The 22,773-nt window shown below is 40.6% G+C and overlaps 1 pseudogene; it reads right to left on the bottom strand.

Moving 5' to 3' along the window:
• Positions 1-14,030: 14,030 nt before the first annotated feature.
• On the bottom strand, positions 14,031-14,380 carry LOC110583382 (annotated as a pseudogene).
• Positions 14,381-22,773: the final 8,393 nt, after the last annotated feature.

The raw sequence follows: 22,773 nt of genomic DNA, 5'->3' as shown, positions 1-22,773 counted from the left end.
TGATTGGACAAAGCCTACCCACGTCATGGACGGTCAATCTGCTCTCCTCAAAGTCTACTGATGGAAACGTTAAAATATACCTTCACAGCAACAGCTAGACTGGTGTTTGGCCTGGCATCTTGGCAGCAAAGCCCAGCCAAGTTGACACATAAACCATCCCTCAGGTACATAGGTAGTCGATGACAGCACAATGGATACTGTTGTATGTCTCCAAAGTGCACTAGGTCTTTTTTCTTTTTTTTATGAAAAAATGCTCTATACTCTTTGACGTTTTAACTAACATCTATTAATTTTTCTCTCTGTATATGCCATACACTGCACCAGGTGCTTCCGTGTGTATGCCATTCAATGTTCACAATAACTTGTGATGCAGGTATGTGATCATCTTTTACAGGGGAAAGAGGTCCAAGTAACTTGCGTGAGGATCCACAGCTAATATGTAGTATAGCTGAGATCAAGTGAAGGCCTTTCCACTCCAAAGCCAATGGTCTTTTTACTACATCACAATACCTTTAATAAACATTGGGCTGGAAACCTTGTTTTCCTCAGAGAAGCACTTATTCCATTAGAAATTCTGTAGTATCGTTCGATTTTTGTAACAGGGACCCTCTAAAGATGTGAATCAGCTTTCCCAGCTCATTTCCTATTAACTCCATATGTGGGAGAGGGCCACAGAAGGCCATAGGTCACAACCATATTGGATCATGCTGAGTCAATAACCTGAAGAGGAAGTTTCCCAGATATCATTATTATGACTGAGTTTTTTTCACACATACACACACACACACATACAAGTCTCCTTACTCCAGTCCAGACATAGAACACCTAGCCACAAGTCTTTCTCAATAGAGAAGATACAATTATCCATACTAGGGTAATTTCGTGTAATTAAGTGTCTGCTCAGCATATAAAGAATATTCTGCTTTAAACTTACCAAAATTAAGTAGGAAATGGACTGCAGATAAAAAAAAATGCATTGTCTCTGGAGCTCCAACCTTCAACAAGAAAGAAAGATACATGGTATAGACATGTGAATTTAGTAAATATTTATTGATGGCCTATTTATTGATGGCCAGACACTGTTGACATTTCAAGGGATACAAAATGAGTAAGGCATAGTCTTCTACCTCAAGGACACAAGGAATGGGGAAGAAGGGAAGAAATAATATTTGTTGAGTGACTCTTATATGGCAGTCATTTCATCTCATTTAATCCTCATAACAACCCCATGAAGTAGGTAGTGCTATCCCCTTTTTATAGAGGAGGAAGTTTGGTCTTAGCAAAATGGAGAGACTTGCCCAGGATCATACAACTGGTAAATACTACAGCCGGGATTTTCATCCAGATCTCTCTCTAAATCCAGCGCTCATGTGCCTTACACTGAATCACATTGCAAGAAGATAAAACAAATATACAAACCATTATCACTACCATAGAAATATAACATTGAAAGAGGATCAAGTGAAGGTGGATGATCAGAAGTGTTATTTGAGGTGGACTTAAATAAAAGCAGAGGGTATTTTTCAGGTGGAGATGAGAAAAACATGAGCAAGACTTAGAAGAAAAAGTAGAAGGTTTTGGAGGATAAGAGTTACACAAGTTTTCACAGAGCTTTAAAATCAGGATGATCATTTTAGAAAGGGTAACTAATATGGATTAGAGCAGAGCAGATTGGAAGAAAGGACGGCCAGGTAGGAGATCCTTGAGAGAGCCAGCAAGAATAGGAAGGAGAGACGGATTTGAGAGGTGTCACAGAGGGAATCATAGGTGACACCGAATTGATATGCTAAGCCAATGAGTTCAGGCTGCTGCAGAAGCAATGGAACCACATCCAGGTGACGGAGTAGGTAGGGTAGGTAAGGGTCATGGGCTGGCTATCTTAATAAAGATGAAAGGAAAAGCAGAGGGAAAGAAGGAGAGAGGAAGGAATGGAGTGAGAAAAGGAGAGGGATATCAGAATTTGCCATTCTGGAAGTGAAGCACATCTGAGTTGTGACCAAGAGTAAGACATGGCCTTGCTGGGGTGTGGCTGAGATAGAATGAAAACAGAGTTCATCTGAGTGGAAGAGACCAGAGGACTATGAATCTGGAAGTCACCATGAAAGCTGGCAGTCATATGGAAAGGAAGTCAGTACTCTAAGAGGCTAAGACCACTGAAGAAAGTGAGAAAAAGTCCTCAGAATTAAAGGTAACTGGGACCCCGATGCAGGGAGAGGGCAGAAAAGTCGGAAGTTTACCATGAGTCGGGAAAAAAAATTGTCTAAAAAGGGGATGGTGCATTATCTTTCACTCACAAGAAATGTTTCCATAAGAAAACAAAATCATCTCACTCCTAACTTAAAATTAGGAAAAAAGTAAAATAATAGGCATTCGTGTAAAGAATTACATTTTTTCATATTTGATGGCAAGGAATGTCAGAAGAGGCAACTAACGCTGTCTCATGGAACCAAAATGCCTTACCCTCACCTTTCCCGTGAGCCACCCAGTCTACTTAAACCCAGTTAGAAAGAGAAAGATAGGAGCTGAGCAAATTCTCTCCCATGTTTGTTGAGTCAGTCACTTGTGATCTCTGAAACAGGCTTGCACGTTCAAGGACACCCTACCCATCTGTATCACTTGTGATGTCAAGTTGAATGGGCAGTGTTGGTCCATGAAACGTGCAAGAGGTCACTCAGCCTGAGTGAATAACTTCTCATCAGCATGAGGTACAAAAGGAAAGTCTGTCCAACAGGGTACCATGAGCTGCATTCCAGCCCCATGACATGGCATCAGGTTCCACAACTTGGTCTGCAATTGTGCTGCAGTTGTTGCTTCTGTGAACTATGGGGTTTTGCAAGCCTGGAACTTCCACCCACCCAGAGCAGATTGCTGAAGCTGATCTGACATTTGTTAGTGAAGAGCTCATTGCACTGTCACGCGTTCTCTGGTTTACACTTGATTCGATTTTCATAATCCAGGGTGAAAAGGAAGAGCTCTGCACATCGATCTTCATGTAATTTTAATTTTCCTATTGTTAGTGCTTTGCCTGCTAGGGGATTCCAGAAAGTCTGCTTAACGATTATGTAGTAGGTCAGGGCAAAGACTTTAGTGGTCAAGCTGTCAGTTATAAGGGAAGACAGGAAAACAGTCCTGGTGCAGCCAACTGACCAGATTCGTTTGCTTTGTGCTGACATTAGAATCTCATTTGGAAGTAACCTTGGAGGTCAGTGAGTCCAATAGCTCATTCAAAGCAGCACAGTTAGAGTATGAACTTTGAGGATCAGGAGACTGGCTACCTCAATGGAATGGCTCGATGCAATGGCTATATTACCCACCTGAAATCTAAATATTAGCTAATATTTACTGAGTGGCTACTGCGGCCAGGCACTGTGCTACTTCTCTAAAAGCATTATAGAGAATAGCCCTCTTGGCAAGCCTGCAAGATATGTCTTCCCATTCCCATTTTCCAGATGGGAAATGGGGTTTGAGCACACATAAGCACAGAACCTGTGTCCTTTCCATTATATTCCATGCTGGTTCCCAAGGTACTTCAGGGTACAACATGCACTTTGAATTCTCCAAACTTTTCCCACTTGGCTTTGGGTAACTCCAAAGTTTTGCCAGCTCCTCTCTGAGGTGACATAAATCTACAGCTTCTTTCACAGTAATATGAGTAATACCAGCGATAATAGGTTTTTAAGTAATTTGCAAATATATTATTTTCCTTTCTTTTCGTACAAGTCTTAGAAAATGGATAGAACAGGTAGTTTACAGTTCAGGTTACTCATAAGGAGTCAAGACAGATCATTAAATTCCCTAAGGCCCAGCTAGGATAGTGAGGAATCAGGATCCAGACTCAGGCCCTTCTAAGGGCAAGGCCAGTGGTTCTCAGAGTGTGGCACCTGGACCAGCAGCATCAGCAGCATCTGGGAATTTGTTTGAAATGCAAATTCTCAGGACCCACCACAAGCCTGATGAGTCAGAAACTCCGGGGGTGGGTCCAGCAACCTGTGTTTGAACAAGCCCTCCAGGTGATTGACGTGCACGCTAGAGCTTGGTCCTAGGCCAGCGCTTCTTCCATTGCCCAGCATGGTGGCCCCTGACACCCCCCCCAACTCCTAGTTCTGATCTCTGCAGTGACTATAGAGAGGAGAAGGTGATTGGTTTAACAGAATCTTCTATACTGGAAGTGAATTTCCTCAGTAATTTCTTAATATTATGCTTGGGCATCTTGGCTTTAGAAAAACAGGTCTCAGCCCCCAAAAAGGAGGTCAATCAAAGCCCATTGAATTTAATTTTTTCTCCATGACCTCCAGGGTGGCAATACTACAAAAGAGAGATTGTGTGGGGCACCTGGGTGGCTCCGTTGGTTAAACGTCTGACTTTTTATTTTGGCTCAGGTCATGATCTCAGGGTCGTGAGATCAAGCCTCGCATTGGGCTCCACATTTGTAGGGAGTCTGCTGGAGGTTCTCTCTCTCCCTCTCCCTCTGCCCCACCCCTAACTTTTGCTCTCCCTCTCTATCTCAAATGAATACATAAATCTTTAAAAAGAGAGAGAGAGAGATTGTGGTTTTGTTTGTTTGTTTTTACTACTTACAAAAATGAATTTATTTTACCTCCACAATATTGCACTTGTGAAATATAACACCATCATAATCACAAATGGCTCTTAGGGAATTTTTGGTTTTGGTAGGATTTTCCCTGTATCATTGAATAAAGGAAATATTTTTCCAATGAACTGTTTATTACAAATTAAGCAATATTCATCAAAACGTTAAGTCTAAGATAGTCATTTGATGACCAGTAGAGTCTAGGGGGCCCAGGAAAGTGGACAATTTGGAAAGAAAATTGAGAACTGACAACTCTGACCAAGCAAACTGCCATCAAGACCAGTAGAAATACCAGTTGTTCAAAATCAATATTCACTGGGGAGGAAGCATAGCATAGAGCACAAGAGCGTGGCCTTTGAAGTCAAATGAACCTGGAGTCCAGCCATAGCTCTGCCACTTACTATCTATAACATGTAGGGCACATTACTTTTCTACCCTTAGCCTCACTCTGTGTATCTGAAAAATGGAGATCATATTCCCACACAAAATGATATCCTGAGTATTAAATGAGCTTAAATATAAAAAACACTTAAAATCCAGTGACTGAACAGAGTAAGTACTCAAAAACTGTTATCAGTTATCTTTATGTACTAAGTATGTATATGTTCCAGGCATGTACTCGATCAGATGCCAGAGATGTAACAATGACTGTCGCATGAAACATGCTTGCTGATCCTTAAGGTTAACTCTCTCACTTTATTCTGGAAAAGTCTGCTTTGGATTTGTTTTTAATGTAGCATTTGGAACATATCCAGAATTCACCATATAACCTGGTATAGGGCTGGTGTGGCCCCTGGTACAACTTTTTCCATAAGTACCATATCTCAACAAATCTAAGATACCATTGTTGAAAGATGCATTATTTTAGGTATGATTCAGAAAGCAAAAAACACTGCTAATCATAACAGTAAGATGCCATCGATTGTCAAATACTCCCTAATTTCAATTCAAAAGGTGAAAACAAAAATCTGTGTTTTGGAATTAATGCAATAGGGTATTTTCAATTCCCCATCACTGCCTAGAATCCACAAAGAAACATTCTGCCTGGATTATGTGTATATATGTGTTAACAGGATGGAAGGGGGAAGTGGCTCATGAGAAAGACATTTCACAAGAGACCGGAACTAGCTTTAAGGGAAACTTACTGAGCCAGAAAATAAATAAAATATCAGTGTGATAGATCTTGGACTGACTGTGTGCCCCATCCAAAGGGCTGCAGCCAGTCAGTCAAACACATTTATTTGTTCCCTACTACTTGCCATTCATTATTAGGTGGAGGGCTCCAGGACAGATCCCATCTATTTTCCATCAGCGTTCACATTCTAGTAGGAGAGAGAGGCATGAAAACAAAGCAGATTGATGGTTTCAAGATACTGAAATACACACGAAGTCTAGAAATAGTACAAGGAAAATGATTCACTGGGGGTGGGACAGTAGGGAGTATGTACCAAAGAAGCCTTCCTGAGAAGGCTATATTTGAGCAAGATTTTGAAAGAGCCTAGAGCCGGAGTAGTGAGAGCAACGGAACTGACAAGAAGGTGTGGGTGTCATTATGTCTCTTCCAACTTCGTTCCTGCCCACAGCTGTGGACTGGATGCCCTTCCTCAGCCGGGCAGGGCCGAGCGTATATGGAAGAGCGGTACGAGTCTTCTTCTGCCCAAACTGGTGATTTTGAGAGCCCACCTGAAGTGCCTGACTATTGTTTATACACATCCACAAAGATGAAAGGAAAACAAAAACTAGCACAGACTTGGTACTTTATTCTTTTTTCATGGAGTTAAAATGCTTGCCCTTTTCAAAAAGCAGCATGAGGACTGTGTCTTAAGGAACAGTGAAGATACTCCTTTTCTTTCAAATTCTCCATATTTTACTCTGCAAGAGAAATGAAGGGGAAAAAATATGTTGTGTTATAAGATGAAGAACTCAAACTTGTCATGAAGTTGGTGGACAATACAAGTAAGTCAGGGAGATGGAGGAGATTGTGTGATTTTTTTCTCAAGGGGTGGAGGTTGCTCTGTGGTTGGGAGGGTCTATGTTAGCGGGGAAAATGTATACAGAATTGATTCCATTTTTCTCTGGGCACTCATTCAACTCCATCTCCTTCCTGTCTCTAATCACTGCTGATGGTGCAGTAAAGATTTTATTATTCAGAGAGGACTCTGGCCAACCTTGACATTTCCAAAGCAACTCATTTCCTCTGCCCTATCAGCTTTTCACTGACAACACAGAGTCCCTCCTTACATGGCAGAGTTGATTGGACCACAGTGCAACGCTGCTCCTTCCTTGTTTCATTTTAATAGCTGTCATTCTTCAGATTGCCTTCTTCCTACATCCCCAACCCTCAGCTACACTCTGATCACACACCAGATAACACCAGTTTGATCAGTTTCATATACCAGAGCAGCCATATTCCAGATGACTCATCTCCAGACTTTCTGGGATTTCAGGGTGAATTTGTCCACAAAGAATAGATGCATAGCCCAGGTTCTCTCTGAAATAAAAATCCTGGATCAGCTGCACAATTCCCTGGACACTGATTGTGGCTAATCAGAGATAGGCAAGAATGTAAGATTATGATTCCAATCAAGTAAACCTCACCCCATAGAAATATCTTTGCAGGGTGATCACGAATGCAAGGCATATAGCATAGTGCACCTGATTTAAAAAAAAAAAAAGTTGATTTCCTTTGGGTAGGGCCTTCTCAAGGGCATCCTACCCTAATCTGAGATAATAGTTATTCTGTAAGGATCCAAGCTATAAAAGAGGAGAAACACAGAGGAAGGAAGTTTGATTTGTCTTTATCATAACCTGTATTAGTTTAAAACAGAGAAAAGGCAAGCCTGACCATCTTCCTCATTATTAAACCAACTTAGAAAGTTGCAAAATCTCATTTTTAAACACACTTTGGTGAACCAACGAATGTAGCATGCTATGCATCAGTGGGATTTAATGCTCAAGTCAGACCATAAAGAATTTTTCTGTGTACATAATTTGTATATTTTTGTAAAGCAAAAGGAATTCTATTTTCATTAGGAGCTTTTCTTTAAGTCAGTGCCAAAACTCCTTCTTCTGGGTCCGATGTAAGTTCACCCCATTTCACAACTGGGAGTGCTGGGGAAATAGGGTGCCAGAAAGGACAGGGGAACTGTTGGGTTTCAATTCGTGTGTAATACATAGGTAAGTCATCTCTGTCTTCTCCATGCTTCCTCTGGCTCCACGGAGGTAGTGGTGGTAGAAGAAAATGATAGCGGAAGGAATCAAACATGAGGGATTCTTTCCCCTCCCGCCCCTTCCCTACCTACCTACCTACTTATGCCCTGTTGATACGCTTATCGCTTTTCCCATCAGGGAGGCTTCTATGGCTCCAGGACTGTAGGAGTAATCCCCTCCTATCAGTCCTAACAAAATGTCATTCAGCAAACTATAATGAGAATATCATCATGGTGTGGAGTTTCAAGTAGAAAGTACTTTTGTTTTGTTTTTTGAGAGAAATGCAGATATTGTATTAAGAATTAAACAGTTCACACATGTTAAGCTTTTGCTAATATGTTATTTATTAAAATATTAATATTTTCAAATGTATCACTGAACATGTACCAAATTACATTGAAATATTTAAGTTATGTTCATGGAGAGAAGTATGTATGGATCTTTTCTTTTCCCAGTAAAGAACACTCTGAACAACTGTGTCTTTTCCAAAACCACTTAAAAGTATAAAATTATAACATTTTGGTGATTGGAAAGATCGTAGGTATCACTTAGCATCTTCTATTTGTTTTCTATAACAAAAATCAATCCATAGCTTAAATGCCTCATTCAAAAACAACCAACCAGACAATGGTAGAGGGGCATGACATTGAGGAGTCTTTCTATCACATCACAACATTCCTGGCTCAACCACATGGATACACTTTACTGAGTCATGAGAAATTTTACAATATATTTGGAATAATAGAGTCTAGGGATCTTATCCAACATAACTACAGTTTGCTAATATTTTCACGGACACTCTAAAGCAGCAGGATCCCAACTAACAATTATTTCTTCATTTTGTACTTTTTAAACTGTCTAGTCTACCTCATTACTAACTCTGGCATTACCCCCTGATTATCTAAACAAATGCTTAAGCTTGACTCATGACCATGTTTCTTTCCAGCATCTGTTTTCGTGCTCTGGCCATCCCTCAGTTAGCACAACACCTTCCTATCACAGTCCTTTGACTAGCAAAGAGAAGCTTGAGAACCAAGAAGAATACTTTCTTGTCCAATTAGAAGCAAAAATTTTGATGAATTCCCTCCCATAGTAACAAATTCAATTATTTACTCATTGATTCACTTAAGAATTCTTTCTGGGACACATCCCAAGTCCCAGGTACTGGATTATCTGCTGTGGAGAATCAAGGCTAAATGAGACATTGTCCCTGAACTTGTGGAGCCCATAATCTGGTAAGGAGGGCAAGATGTGTACACCAGCACTGTGGATACAGGGCAGAGAGAGCAATAAACAAGATACTGGCCAGGTGCTTTGGGGAGTAGAGAAGAAGAAGCCAGATCTGGGAATCATAAGGAAAAGCTTTGTCTAAATATGCAAAATCCAAGAAGTCAAGGCATTAGGTGCTAGAACTCTTCCAGGAACAATTTCATCCCCCTATGGAGGAGAGGACACAGCCGAGAACCAGCATCTGGGCATTCTGACCAGAAGAATGTCCACAGTCATTGCCACATCACCAAACAGAATAGAGCGGTGGATCTCAAGGCCCCTGGAGTAGGGATAGAAGGTCAGAATTGAAGAGAATGCTCCAGAGAGAATCTACTAGAAGACCAACCCAGCCATTTGTAATCCACTTGAGAAATAGTCAAACTAGACAGCGTTGAAAAGACACATTCTCAGCTGCTCAAGCAGGCAGGCAGACCAGCCTCGGCTGACTCTGGGAGACAAATCAGTCACAGATGCATTCTGACATTCTAGGTGCATTTTGGTCAGAGGAGTAAACTGTCACTTGACACAGTTGAGGTTGAGGCATAGCAACAAGCACTTTCTCTTTACTGGAGCTGATGCAGCACCCAAGCCAAAGTGCTCCCCTTCTCTGCATGTGCCTGGGAGACACCCAAATCACTGTATTGCCTAAATCTCAGACCTCTCAGATAATGTTGGGTGCCTCTCAGGACCAAGACTAGAATGAGGCCAGTGAGGCACATTGGATGCAAAATACAGGATACTTACTGCCAGGTGCCCATTCTACACCCTGAGAGAGTGCTTCCTTAAATCCACCTCTCCCCAAAGAGTGGTGTCCAAATTCTAAGAAGAGTAAGGGCTTCAACAATTCTAGGACAGGTAGATACTTGCTGTCGGAGGGAAGTGTGGGGCAATGAGTAGTCTCATCAATTTCCCAAGGATCTATGATTAAAATTTCCCATTGACTGAGTACCAAGGGCCATAGTATTCCTAACGCTTAGTCCAAATAAGGCTCTTCTGATTTCTTTTTTTAAAGGAAAGACTTAATTCATCCTTTAATTTACCACCTTCCATGAGCCCCCTTCACATCTCCCCAACTGAAAATGTAGTTTACAGCTCCTTCTTGCTCCATTCATTGAAAGCAGAGATTCAAAATATATTCAAAATGTGGGCCCTTCCCTCAGTGATTCATCACCATCAGCAATTCACACCATCAGAGATTCACTCCGAGAAAAAGTTTCCATGTAGGATATTTTTCTGATTCTGTTGTTGTAACACCTGAGCCCTGCCAAGGAGTGCCAGCTCTCATGTTCAAACACTATTTTAGGATTAGTGTACACTTACCACGATGCCCTCTGGCTCACTCTCCTGAATGAGGCTTGAAATTGGCAATCATTTTTATAAACAGAGCAATAACCACAAAATATTCAACAAATTAAATATATGGTTTAACAACTACATAATACAGGGAGAAAACATAAACATTATTATTTTCATAATACATCTGATTTTATTTATGATCCAATTTGCTTTAGCTTCATTATTTTCCTTAAAAAAAAAATAAGGCTAGTATTACCATAAATTTGTATCCATGTTTCTCTTTCATTAAATTCTTTTTCTTCTCTCCTCATTCACACTAAAAAAAAAAAAAAAAAAAAATCCCATTTGGGAAAGAGAAAAAAAATAATGAGAAAATTGTTTATAAGGCCAGAAAGATATATTTCCTGTATATAGCACCACCACTTCAAAAGAAATGGGTAGATTTTCCTCAAAGGACAAGAGAAAAAGAACTAAATATGTTATGTTTCACAGAACCACGCATTTTTAGATACAAGATGAATTACACCTGAGACAGAGCACATTCTTTCCTTAACATGTAAGTCATAGATTCTCACAAAACCTTTTTAATACAGTGGAGGATGAGCCTTGTGGCAAGAAGTCCCTCCAACCAGGCTTCCAAGCAGAGGCCATTTTCCAGTAAACCTGCAGGCAGCCCAACAGACTCAGAATTTAAGTGAAAAGCTCCAACAGCACAGAAATGTGGGCCCTTCCCTCAGTGATTCATCACCATCAGCAATCAGGCAACTGTGTCCAGAGTCTGACCATAAATTACTTCATCACGGTCGACTGAAAGACCATTGAAGTCTGAATGCAATTGAAGAACAATTAGTTCACCTGTCACTTAAGATGAACTTCAGGATATTTTATACAGTTAAGAGCAAGAAGACAGAGGGATAATAAAATATTACAGTTTATCCAACTATAATTTTAAGAGGAATCTTCCAATATCTGAAGAAATTTTTAGATTTCTGAGACTGTTAATCCTATTCAATATGAATGTGTTAATAACATACATACATCTCTATGGAGATAAGTAGAAGTTTGAGGCATAATAAATGAGCAGTAATTAAGAGAGCAGTACTAGAAAAAACAGCCACCATTTACAATGTCTTCTTTCATTCAATCTTCAGAAAACTTTTGTGAGGTGGCGTTGATATTTTAATCCTATTTTGCAGATGAGAAAACTGAGACTCAGAGAAGGAAACTTGCTCAAGGGCACCATTTTTGTTAGTAGCAGCTCTGGGATTTGAATCAAGGGATGTTCTGAATGCACGTCCACACTTGTCTTCATATCCTAGGCTGCTTAATCCAGATGATAACTGAGTTTACTAGGATGGTTATGTTCAATGGTGATAAAATTTATGTGTAGCCAACAAGTTATTTCTGTGTGGTTGCAAGAACAACCTCATCTTAGAAACATTTCCCACTTTGAAAAGATGGCCTTGTGAAGCATGTCAGTGCTGCAGTCAATTCTGTTAAGACTCATGGTCAGCAGGAGAGAAAACTGGTGTGTGGGTAAACGTGGTTGTCTGGCAATTCTGTTTACTTCCAGTTCTGCTTTCTAACCTTATCGCCTAGTCTGTGCCTTGGGAGGCTGACCTCTATGAACTGCATGAAGGCTAACCCTTCCTCACCCTCTGGGAATCGGTTCAGCCATAGAAGGCTCTGGAAGGGGACCGTGAGTGGGAGGAGATTGTGCTTGGGCTGTGTATTTTTCCTCCCACCCGCCCCCCTAGCCTGAGGGTTGTCTGACTGTATTCCTCCTCAGAAGACTGAAGTTTGCTTTCTTTAGCTTTAACTCTCTTTCTCTCCTTTCCCCCTCCCTCTCCCCTTCCCCTGCTCTCTCCTTCTCTCTCCATCCCTCCCTTCCTCTCCACCCACCTTCTCTCTCACTCTTTCCCAGAAATCCCTTACTCCCCTTGAATCTACTGGCTGAGAGTGGCTGCTTAGCCTTGGTTTCCCTTGAAGGAGAGCCTGAAGTGAAGGCTGTGTACATGTGGTTTATTTGGGAACTTATCTTAGGAAACAGGTGTGAGAGGCAGGGACAGTGAAGGAGGAGGGAGTAAGCCTCAAAACAAGGATGAGTTCTTGAATTGGTCACTGCTATTGTCAACTGGTGCTCAATCCCACAGAATCTTCCTGGAAATCTTACAGAATACATCACAGAACAGTCAGCTAGGGAAGAAATCGGGAAATTGGCATCAACTGGCTTCCATCTCCCCTTCTTCAAAGGTGGGCACTAGCACTAACTCGCCCATCATAACGTTGTGCATGCCTGGACATCAGGCAGCCCACATCACTGCATCCGAGAAGCCCCAGGACAGGACAGAAGAGGCATCACAGAACAGGTCAATGGCAGAGAAGCTGGTAGAAGCCTAAGTGGAACTCCTTTCTGTGGTGGTGGGAAGAAGGGGAAGGGGTGAGAGGGCTTGTGAAAATGACACCCTGCTCTTGCTAGCTCAGGAGTTCTTCACCACTCTCTTATTTTGTTTGTTTGTTTTTACTTAACCCCTCCACTTTTTTCCCCCACTTCATTTAATATTTATATACCATTCAATTTACAGCTCTGTAAGGGGAGAAATATATCAGAAAAAAAATACAATTTTCTCTTTCTGAAAATTCTGAATGATCCTACTTTGCCACAAGGGATAGCAAAAGACGCAAAAACATATGTGAAAAAAAAAACACACACAGAAGTACTATCTTTGAAGTTAAAAAATACCAAATTTAAGTATTTAGAAATGATAGGGTCTAGGGTGAAAGGGTGAGGACATGTGAAAAGTAATTTATGTCAACTGTTTCTTTCCTTGAATTAGCACTTATCTTGGATTTGATAACCATACTGCATTCATATTGGAAACTTAGTGAAAACTACCTGGTGATTCCACTTTGAAGTTATAACCCATGTATGAGTAAGATGTTCTGAATATAAGCCTATGAAAAACTTTAGGAACTCTTGATGTCTTTCCTTTTACATAAATTCTATCCCCATCCTGATGTACTCTGGCTGATCAAGAAAACTAAAGGCTAAGAACAGAAAGCTAACTTTTTTAAATGAGACAAACAGAAAAGTTTTTCCAACTACCACTATAAGAAATTTTTTCTTTTAAGAAAGAAATTTTTCTTTCAAATACCAAATCAATTTCCTCAACTGCACAACTATAACTCGATGGTTTTTACTCTTACTACTTCATTTTAGTGACCTATAAATTTGTCTAAACAATAATAATAATTAAGTCTTTTTCCTGTTTTTTTTTTTTCCAGGATAAAAATCATTAAATGATGTGTTGAAGATACCACTATAAATACTTCACATTTTGGTTATGGCTTCTGCATTGAAAATCTATAAGAATTTTTCCAATTAACTTCCAAATCTTTCCACAACCTCTCTACAAAACAAACAAACAAACAAACAAACAAAAACCAACAACAGCAAAAATCTTTAAGATAGCTTAAATGAATGCTTTACTTATCAAAAATGGATTCACAAGTCCCTATTACCATAGTCATCAATTTTAAGAAGTGTCCTAAATATGTTCTGTATTAGTTTTCTTGATTTTGTCAATAATATAGAAACATTTTTATATAACAGAACATTTGATTACATCCGTTTCCCATCAACACACTAGTCATACAATGATGATTACATCGGCCATTTCCATTGGTTGGCAAGAGGCTCTTCCACTAAAGGCTCCCATGGTTTCCACTGTAACATTTTTCTGGCCAGACTTAGTTCATTTTCAGCCTGAAGAATCACCTCTTCTAGTTGGTCACCCTGAAGTTGGTCTTCTAATTTCTTAACATCTGGTTCTGCTTTAACCATACTCAGCTTCTCATTTGTAATGTGTTCTGTATACTTTCTATATGTTGCGTTTTTAGGAATTTGCTCAAAAACATCAAGAATCTTTGTGTACAATATTCTTAGCCTCTCGTGTGGACTCTCAATGCAGCCAATCCCACAAGGCCGGTGGTCTTCTTCAGCAAACCTGCCATGACGGCGCCCAACCCCACCACTTAATATAAATGGTTCCTTCTTTAAAGTCTCAACTACCCCATTTGGTTCATGTGCTTCCTATTACAATCCTGCCTACTTCACTGATATTCTGTGTCCTTCTAAGCCTTCCTTCAGAGACTCTTCCTCTCCTTTCCCCACTGTTCTCTCACAGACAATGATGCCAAATGGTTTTATGCTCCCCTCTTGTACAGGGCTGGAAAGTGTCCTCCCAAAATTTATGTCCTTCCTGGAACCTCAGAGAGTGAACTTATTTGGAAATAGGGTTTTTGCAGATGTAATTAATGGTTAAGATGAGGTCATACTGGAGTAGATGAGGTTTTAATCCAATATAAATTGATGCCCTTATAAGAAAAGAGGAAGAGACACAGAGACAGAGATTCAGGAAAAATAGCCTTGGAAGATGGAGGCAGAGATTGGAGAGAAATGTCTACAAGCCAAAGAAAACCAAAGACTGCCAGCAACCACCAGCAGATAGGAGAGAAGCATGGAACAGATTGTCTCTCACAACGCCCAGAAGGACCCAACACTGCCAACACCTGATCTCAGACTTCTAGCCTCCTCCAGAACTGTAAGAGGATAAATTTCTGTTGTTTAGGTCACTTAGTTGTGGTAATTTGTTATGACAGCCCTAGAAAACTAGTACACGTCTTCATCAAGGCCGGCTCTCCTTCAAAGTCCCACAGAGCTCTACAAAGATTCATGTTTCATTTTCTCTCAGCCCATTAAATCTTACCTGTCATGGGTTTATCCTTCAAGGTCATGGCCTTTACCCACTGAGAGTAGGTGAGGAGACTGAGTGTCTCTGCTAGGGCTTCACAATTAGTTAACTTGATGCCCAGCAGCACAGCATATCTCTTCCAATTAGACCCTCCTGTCTGCTCAAGGAAGCACTTTAAGAACCCTTAATGGCCCATTGGAGGAGAGTGATATAAGCCATTCTCGAACCATACTGTGCAGGACACCAATTGCCCTTGTCCTACCAGCTTGAGTGAGAGGCTCAGCTAGCATGGAGACTTCCTAAAGTCCAAATACCCGCCCATTGTTAGTTACCCCAACAGGAACCCCACAGGAGCCCGGACTGCAGGTGCACAGTCCACTGCAGAGTAAACTTGTGGACCCGCCAGGTTGGGAAATAGACACCACAGTGTTTGTTTCCTGTAAGCACCCCTTGATGTGCACTTGTTGCTCATTCCCACCTGTCCTTCCATGCCTTTCTTAAAACCCTGCTCTGCTACATAATTAATCCTACCAGAAGAAGAAAAGGTCCAGGGTAAGAATATGCAACTAGCTTCTGTTGGCTTTGTTTCTTAGATGTAGTTCTTTAGATGAGATATCAGGCTAAAATGAAGCTTTGCATGCCATAGGTTTGGTTTGGTTTGGTTTGGTTTGATTTGGTTTGGTTTGGCTGTCTTGCTGGCGTTTGCATATGGCAGAGAGGGGAGAGGTAGCCCCACACCTCTCTGCTGCTCTCCTCTGTCACCACAAGCGTAGATTTGGGAGATGAACACACCCAGTCCATCTCCAGCCCCCTGCCGATTGAGTACCTGGAGGAAGATATGAGCCTCCTGGAGCATCAGTCTTCTCACGCACACACTGGGGAGAGTACTTCCTCATGGTATGGTATGAGGACCAACCAAGTACGTGTGACTATGGCATCACAGAGTGGCAGGTGCATAGCAAACCCAGGGGATCCTTCTCACTGCTCTTCCTCCTTTCGGTCCCATTTTAAGTATCACTTTCCCTGGTTACTTTGGCTATACTTATTTATGCTTATTTAATTTTTTATGTCTTATCTCCCCAACTCCGTTGTAATTTCAAAGCCAAATGTTACATCAATCATTGTAAAAAATATTAATAACCTTTATGAGGCATCCTGTGTGTCAGATGCCATGCTAAGCACTTTACTTACCCAATCCTGACAATGACCAACTAAGATAGGATATTAACCTCACTTTGGAAATCTGAAGAGCAAGGCGTACTTGAGACAACTAGTAAGTGGTGAAACCAGAATTTACAAATGAATCTGTCTCAATTCTAGAATCTGCTCCTTTAAACACAGTGCTTCTATCTCACTGTCAGATGCATAGGAGGGACTCGATAGCAATATTTAAAAATTATTAGCAGAACTTGATCTATAAGGTACCATACAAGACATAAATGTGCATGTTAATGACAGAGCTTACTTGAAAAAGACTTGTATTAAAATCAAATAAAATTGATTTCATGATTATTCAAAAAATACATTCTCTCCAAGTAGGCTTATCCCCACTATGCCACCAAATTACTAAATTCAGCAGTTACTAAATCCGGTGGTGACTTCTCAGTCAGTCTTCTCCCTTCTTGATCTCTCTGTGGCACCAGATACAATTGATGAGGCCTTCCTTCAAATGCTATTCTCACTTGGCTTCTAGAACAGCATGTCTCTTGAGTTTCCTCCTGTCTCACCAGATGATTCCTTTGCTGACTCCTCCTCTCAATCTGTTAAGGTTGAGGTGCCCCCAGACTCAACTCTTGGTCTCTTCTGTATCTACACTCACCCACTCGATGATCTCAACCAGTATTACAGTTTTAAAAACCATACACTCAATTCTACTATGACGTGATGTGGCATTCCCAAACATCACTGTGCCCTACAAAATCCCACAGTGACAACCACAGGGTTTATATGAAAAACGTGATTGGGGCACAAAACTAAAAAACGTCATCAGTGACCTGTAAAAAAAAAAGAGAGAGAGAGAGCGAGAACCTGTTAAAAATGGTAGCAGTTTCACACTTACTAAACGGAACACGCGTGCGTCACTATTACAATATATATGGTACTTTACCTTGCCAAAGAACTTTGCCTGCGAAGGGGTTACAACTTGTGAGTTCAAGTGAACTCATGGAAGGAAAGTTTTCTGAAGTCAGTCAGGTCAGTTGTAATGACGGACATGGATGGGTGTGGTTCATAATACGTGGTGAACTGATGTAGCTAGTCTAGGTGTCTGAGGTATGGGCGTGTATTTTGGGTTTTCTTACACGGTTCAGTTCTGCTAGTGCCTTTTTATGCATTCACAGGGTGTTTCTTCCAGAATAAATTGCATATAATCAAATGTGAAATTCCCCTTATGTTTAAATTGTTCCCGACTGTATCAGCCTATACTAGGTCTGCAAAGACATTATATCTAAATAAGGTCATATTCACAGGTCTCGGGGATTAGGACTTCAACATATATTTTTGAGGAACACAATTAAACCATAACACAAAGTTTGCCCCCAAATTTCTGGAAGCCTCACCTAATGTCACACCAGGATTTTTTTTTTTTAATTTTTATGGACAGCTTCCCATAGTAAGAAATATATTTTATATCATGTAGCAACATGCGCGAATGCGGGTGCACACACACCAAAGTTCCACATAACTTACACTGTGAAGTAATCTGATATCTCCTCTTCTACTTTATTCCATCAGAGAGGAAAATTGCTACTCATGACCCACTAATTGATCTTATGACACCCTGTTGAGTTATGACCTGAATTTTGAAAAATGCCATTCTAGAATGAGAACAAAAGCTCCTGTTCTTCTGATTAGATTAGGTTCTAAAGGATCTTTCTTAAGTCTATTTATTTATAAAGAGAAAGCATGTGATCGTTGTTGATTGCATGGCACAGGACACTGGTCAGCCTGGGTGTTAGGATAAATCTGTTCTCCACAATTCCTTTCACTATTATCAGATTCATTCCATTTGCGTTTGCAGATTTTGCTCCCTTACTTTCAGTTTATTATATTATCTCACATTTTGGTCACTTTGTCATCTTAAAACTCTTCTTACCCACTGCTCCATCACTTAGCATATTCAGTCAGGTTAACAGTGCTTACTAGTGCCTCAGAACAGACCATGAAGATGTGGTAAGTAGGAAGCTAAGGCTTGAAGGCAGAGACAAACTGACCACTTGGCTTTCACCACCTGTCCTTGTCTCGCAGACTGGAAAGTGAAGGTGTTTCTTTTTTTCAGCCTCTGCTAATCTTTGTGGTCTTCAGTGGGTTTTGCTCTCACTCCTCATCAGCCCCTTTGCCTGGGGGGCTGTCATTAAGGAGCTTGAACATTGCTGATGGGTGTCTGGTGTCAGCTCCTGACCCCAGCGCTGCTGCCCACTCAGCCCAGAGGTGGCATTTCACCAGCCAAGGCCCTGAGGCCACTCTGCTACAATGGGGGGAATTCCCCCATTTCACCCCAGCCCACAACTCACTGGATAATCCCAAAGAAATACATCTCCGTACTCCCAGTGGCGCAGATATTTTGTGGGAGACAAACAGTCTGTTGTGCTAATTTTGCAAAAGAGAATATTGTAGGCCAGGAAGGTTAAACAACATGCTGCTGTCACACCATAAATTAATTGTAAAGTTAGAACCCAAACTCACATTCCTGATTTTCCTGGGTGTTTTCCCATGAGCTATAAAAGGTCTTCATCTTTTCACAATATTGCCAAGGGCAGGCCTGTTTATCTTCAAATGGGCCAGGATAAGTAAAATCTACGCAGGAAATTCTATTGTTCTCTGAAGATAACCAAGTTTTACATTTGTTGTAAATATCAATCAAGTTACATCTGATCTTTCCTTTCTCCTAATTCTCTTGGCATTTCTCTCTAGCAGCCCCTCAACACCCCACCCCCATCACCATAGCTCACATTCCTCTCATTCAAAAATGAGAAATCTGAGCTTAGATCTCTCCAAAGGAGCTCAAAGAACTGTTTTCCTTCAAAGACTAAAATTCTTGCTTTGCATACTTTAAGTCTCCCTGAAATTAGTCTGTGTAAGAATTGGTTTGTCCATTCAAGTGATTTGCCTTTTTTCTTACACACACAAAAGCTGTATTTAAATTGATAGTGCTTTACAAAATCGACAGCATCTTAAAATTTAAAATATGTATATATATGAATACTCCTGAAATGTTCATACTACAAATGGGGCTGAAATATCTGAAATTAGAAAATTTTCCATGAGTTTTCTAGCATTACAAGAATTACATTGGGAACAGATCTCATGATTTAATTAAAGTGTTTTAGATAGGACTATAGACTTTTCTCTAAAGAGTAAAGCTTCTGCCAAGACAGGCTGACAACTAAACCTCTCTCTCTTATCTTCTAGGCTTTTTCTGGTTCTCACTAAGCAACCTGAATTCCACATGATCCTACATACATGCTACTGACCACTCATCTTTCTGGCCCATTGTAAGTGTCTTCCGAGGTCAGAAGATGTGCACATGCCTTTTTTGAGTCTATAGTCAATGCTTCATGGAAAATTGACTCCTGTCAGGGGATGAGAGAAACTAAGGGGTTTCCCTATAATTTGCACTCCTGAGTATGCCATTCAGTGCTTTTGGAAAGCCCCTGTGAGAGAAGTATTTTAGCCTTTAAAAACAAAGGTTTTTGCTTCTTCAGTGATACAGAACCTTGACATTTCAGAACTGAAAGAAACAAAACTCAATGACCCAAGAAAAAACAATGGTGAGAAAACAAGTAAACCAAGTCTAGTGTAAACAGAGGCAGAAAATTATTTTTTATTACAGAAATAAGGCATTTAAGGGCAAGCAGGAGCTGAGATTAAATATAAAAATGGGAAATGTTTTTAAAAAGAAAAATACTTGGCAAGGTCTCCTTGGCCAGCTTACGTTAGCCAGCGATTTATTTCTGGTTCTGCTTAGTTATTGACTTGACTCAAAAGAGGGGTTTTCCATTAATAAGTCTAAAACTTGTCATATAATCGCATAAATTCATTATTCATTATAATATTACTAGTGACTGACTCTTGTCAGTCCTCTGTATGGCTTCTGAGGGATGAGGCATTTATGGTTAGGCTAGGTAATTTTTTAAACTACCATTATAGGGTGCCTGGGTGGCTCAGTCGTTAAGCGGCTGCCTTCGGCTCAGGTCATGATCCCAGAGTCCTGGGATCAAGTCCCACATCGTGCTCCCTGCTCAGGGGGAAGCCTGCTTCTCCTTCTCCCACTCCCCCTGCTTGTGTTCCTGCTCTCGCTGTGTCTGTCAAATAAATAAATAAAATCTTTAAAAAAATAAATAAATAAAAATAAACTACCATTATACTTAGTCAGCTATGACTAACAGAGAACCTAAATACAGTGGCTAGAACAAATATGAGTTTACTTATTTTAACATAACAGAAGTTGCTAGAGTGGTTACTGAAGTTGTTTCAGTAATTCAGCAATGGTAGGGTCAATGTCTCTGTGATTCCCTGGCCCAGGCTTTTCCTCATGATTACATGATGGCTGCTGAAGCTCCAACTATCAGGTCTGCATCCAAAAAAAGGAGGATGTATGTCTTTTTTAATGATGCAAGCAAAGTTTCTCAAAATTTGCAAAAGATTTTTACTTATATCTCATTGGCAAAAACTGTGCCACGTGGCCATTCCAAAGAAGTACAGACTTTTGAACAGAGGCAATAAAGGGAGAAAAGGGTTAGAAATGGGTGATGGATCAGTCAACTCACAATGTCTGCCAGAGTTTTTGTCTGGATATTTCTGATATATGATAATGTGTAAACAGCCCTAGGAATGAATAGCTTTGAGAGTTGAGTTGGTGGAGTTCAAAACTTCAATGTCGCTTGGAATTTGGTTTTTATTAAAGATGAGAAATCAAAGGAAATCTTCAAAGTGGTGGTAGTAGATGGAATAACGGACCCCCCATTATGTCTACATCCTAATCTCCTATACCTGTGATCTTGTGATAGAGAGATGAGGAAATTATCAAGGACTATCAGGTTGGGTTGACGAGGTGAATGATGAGGTTCCTGAGAAGAGAAAAGTAGGAGTGTCAGGGTCACAGAAGAAGATACAATCATGGAGGCAGTTCACAGAGAGAGGGGAGGAGATGTGAAGATGCTGTGCTGCTGGCTTTGAAGATGAAGGAAGGGGCCACGAGCCAAGGAATGCCACAGCCTCTAGAAGCTGGACAAGGCAAGGAAATGGATTCTCCCCTTGAGCATCCTGGAAGAATCCCCTACGTAGCACCTGGACTGTAGGACTTCTGGCCTCCAGTACAGTGAGATAATCCATCCGTGCTGTTTTAAGCACCAAATGTATGGTAATTTGTTACAGCCGCTGCAGAAAACTAATACAGTGGCCTGGATCAGATTAGAATGGAAGCTTCGAATTGCTCTTGAAAAGTGCGAGTTAATGTCTTATAAGAGAATGGCTTCAAGCCTCAATTGTTTTCTATGGGGCAGTAATAACGGCTAACACTTACTGAATATTTACAGCATGTCTGCAAAATGCAAAGTGGATTGTAAGCATTTAATTGCACCCTTGAAACGACCCGATGAGGTACATACTAATAGTACCTTCCATTTGAATAAACTGCCAAGGGCCAAGGGCATGAGAGCTAGGGAGTGGAGCATGGGCAAGAGAGCAGGGCATGTGCTGGCCTGGGGGGCAGGTTACTGGTAAGGAGTGTCGGGACAGTGGCACAGTTCACCAGGCTCCTCAGCAGTAGCTGGCTACTATGTCAATGGCTGGGAACCCACAAGACCCTGTGGGACACAAAGGGTCACAGAGGGGACTCTCCTTGCTCTTTCCATGAACAGTGGGAAGAATTGGACCAAGGACCAGAATGCTGGCTGAAGCACTCGGTGGGAATATTGAACTGCACAGAGAGCTCTTTGTGTTTGTCCTGCACTTGGAGAGTAGCCAGAGGCTGGTACTAACAGAAGAAATGTATGTTTGTTAAAGGCAGGCCAAATTATTTCTCAATAATTTTAGAGAAAAATGACACTGCTATCAGAATACCAAGGTATGCTGGTCTCCTAAAGTGATGTTTGAATCCTGATGACATTAAAACAAACAAACATATAGCAGCTCTCACTTTGCATGGTTCTGATACAAATGAGTTTCAGTTAACACAGCATGCACAAAGCAGGGGCTGCCTACATTAATTTCTCAAAGGAATGAAAAGGAAGAGCAAGAAACTTGCTCTGCAAGAATTCAGATATTAAAAATATACTAGATGCTACTGCTTTGAATGCATATCTATCAAAGGCAACTATTGTAAAAGTATTCTGAAAATCCTAAAATGATGCATATATAGAAAAAAGCAATTTTTTTTAATTTAATGATATTAATGAAGAAAGCTTCAAAACCTTGAATTTATTATTAACTTATTTGGTGTTTAGTGAACGATGTTCCAAATGTAAGGAAAAATTTAAGTTTTTAAAAAGCGGTTGATGAAATTATGCCTAAGAATATCTAACAAATACCAACAACTTAAATGCATTACATGTGCAAACATCAGGGTCAAAGTGAGGACGTTAGAGGAGCCAACTTTTATATTTTCAGAACGAACATGATCTCAAAGCGACATTTAAGTCCATTGTTTAACTT

Source organism: Neomonachus schauinslandi, chromosome 8 (genome assembly GCF_002201575.2).
Source record: "Neomonachus schauinslandi chromosome 8, ASM220157v2, whole genome shotgun sequence".
Lineage (NCBI taxonomy): Eukaryota > Metazoa > Chordata > Mammalia > Carnivora > Phocidae > Neomonachus > Neomonachus schauinslandi.
This window is presented reverse-complemented; position numbering and strand designations above follow the sequence as displayed.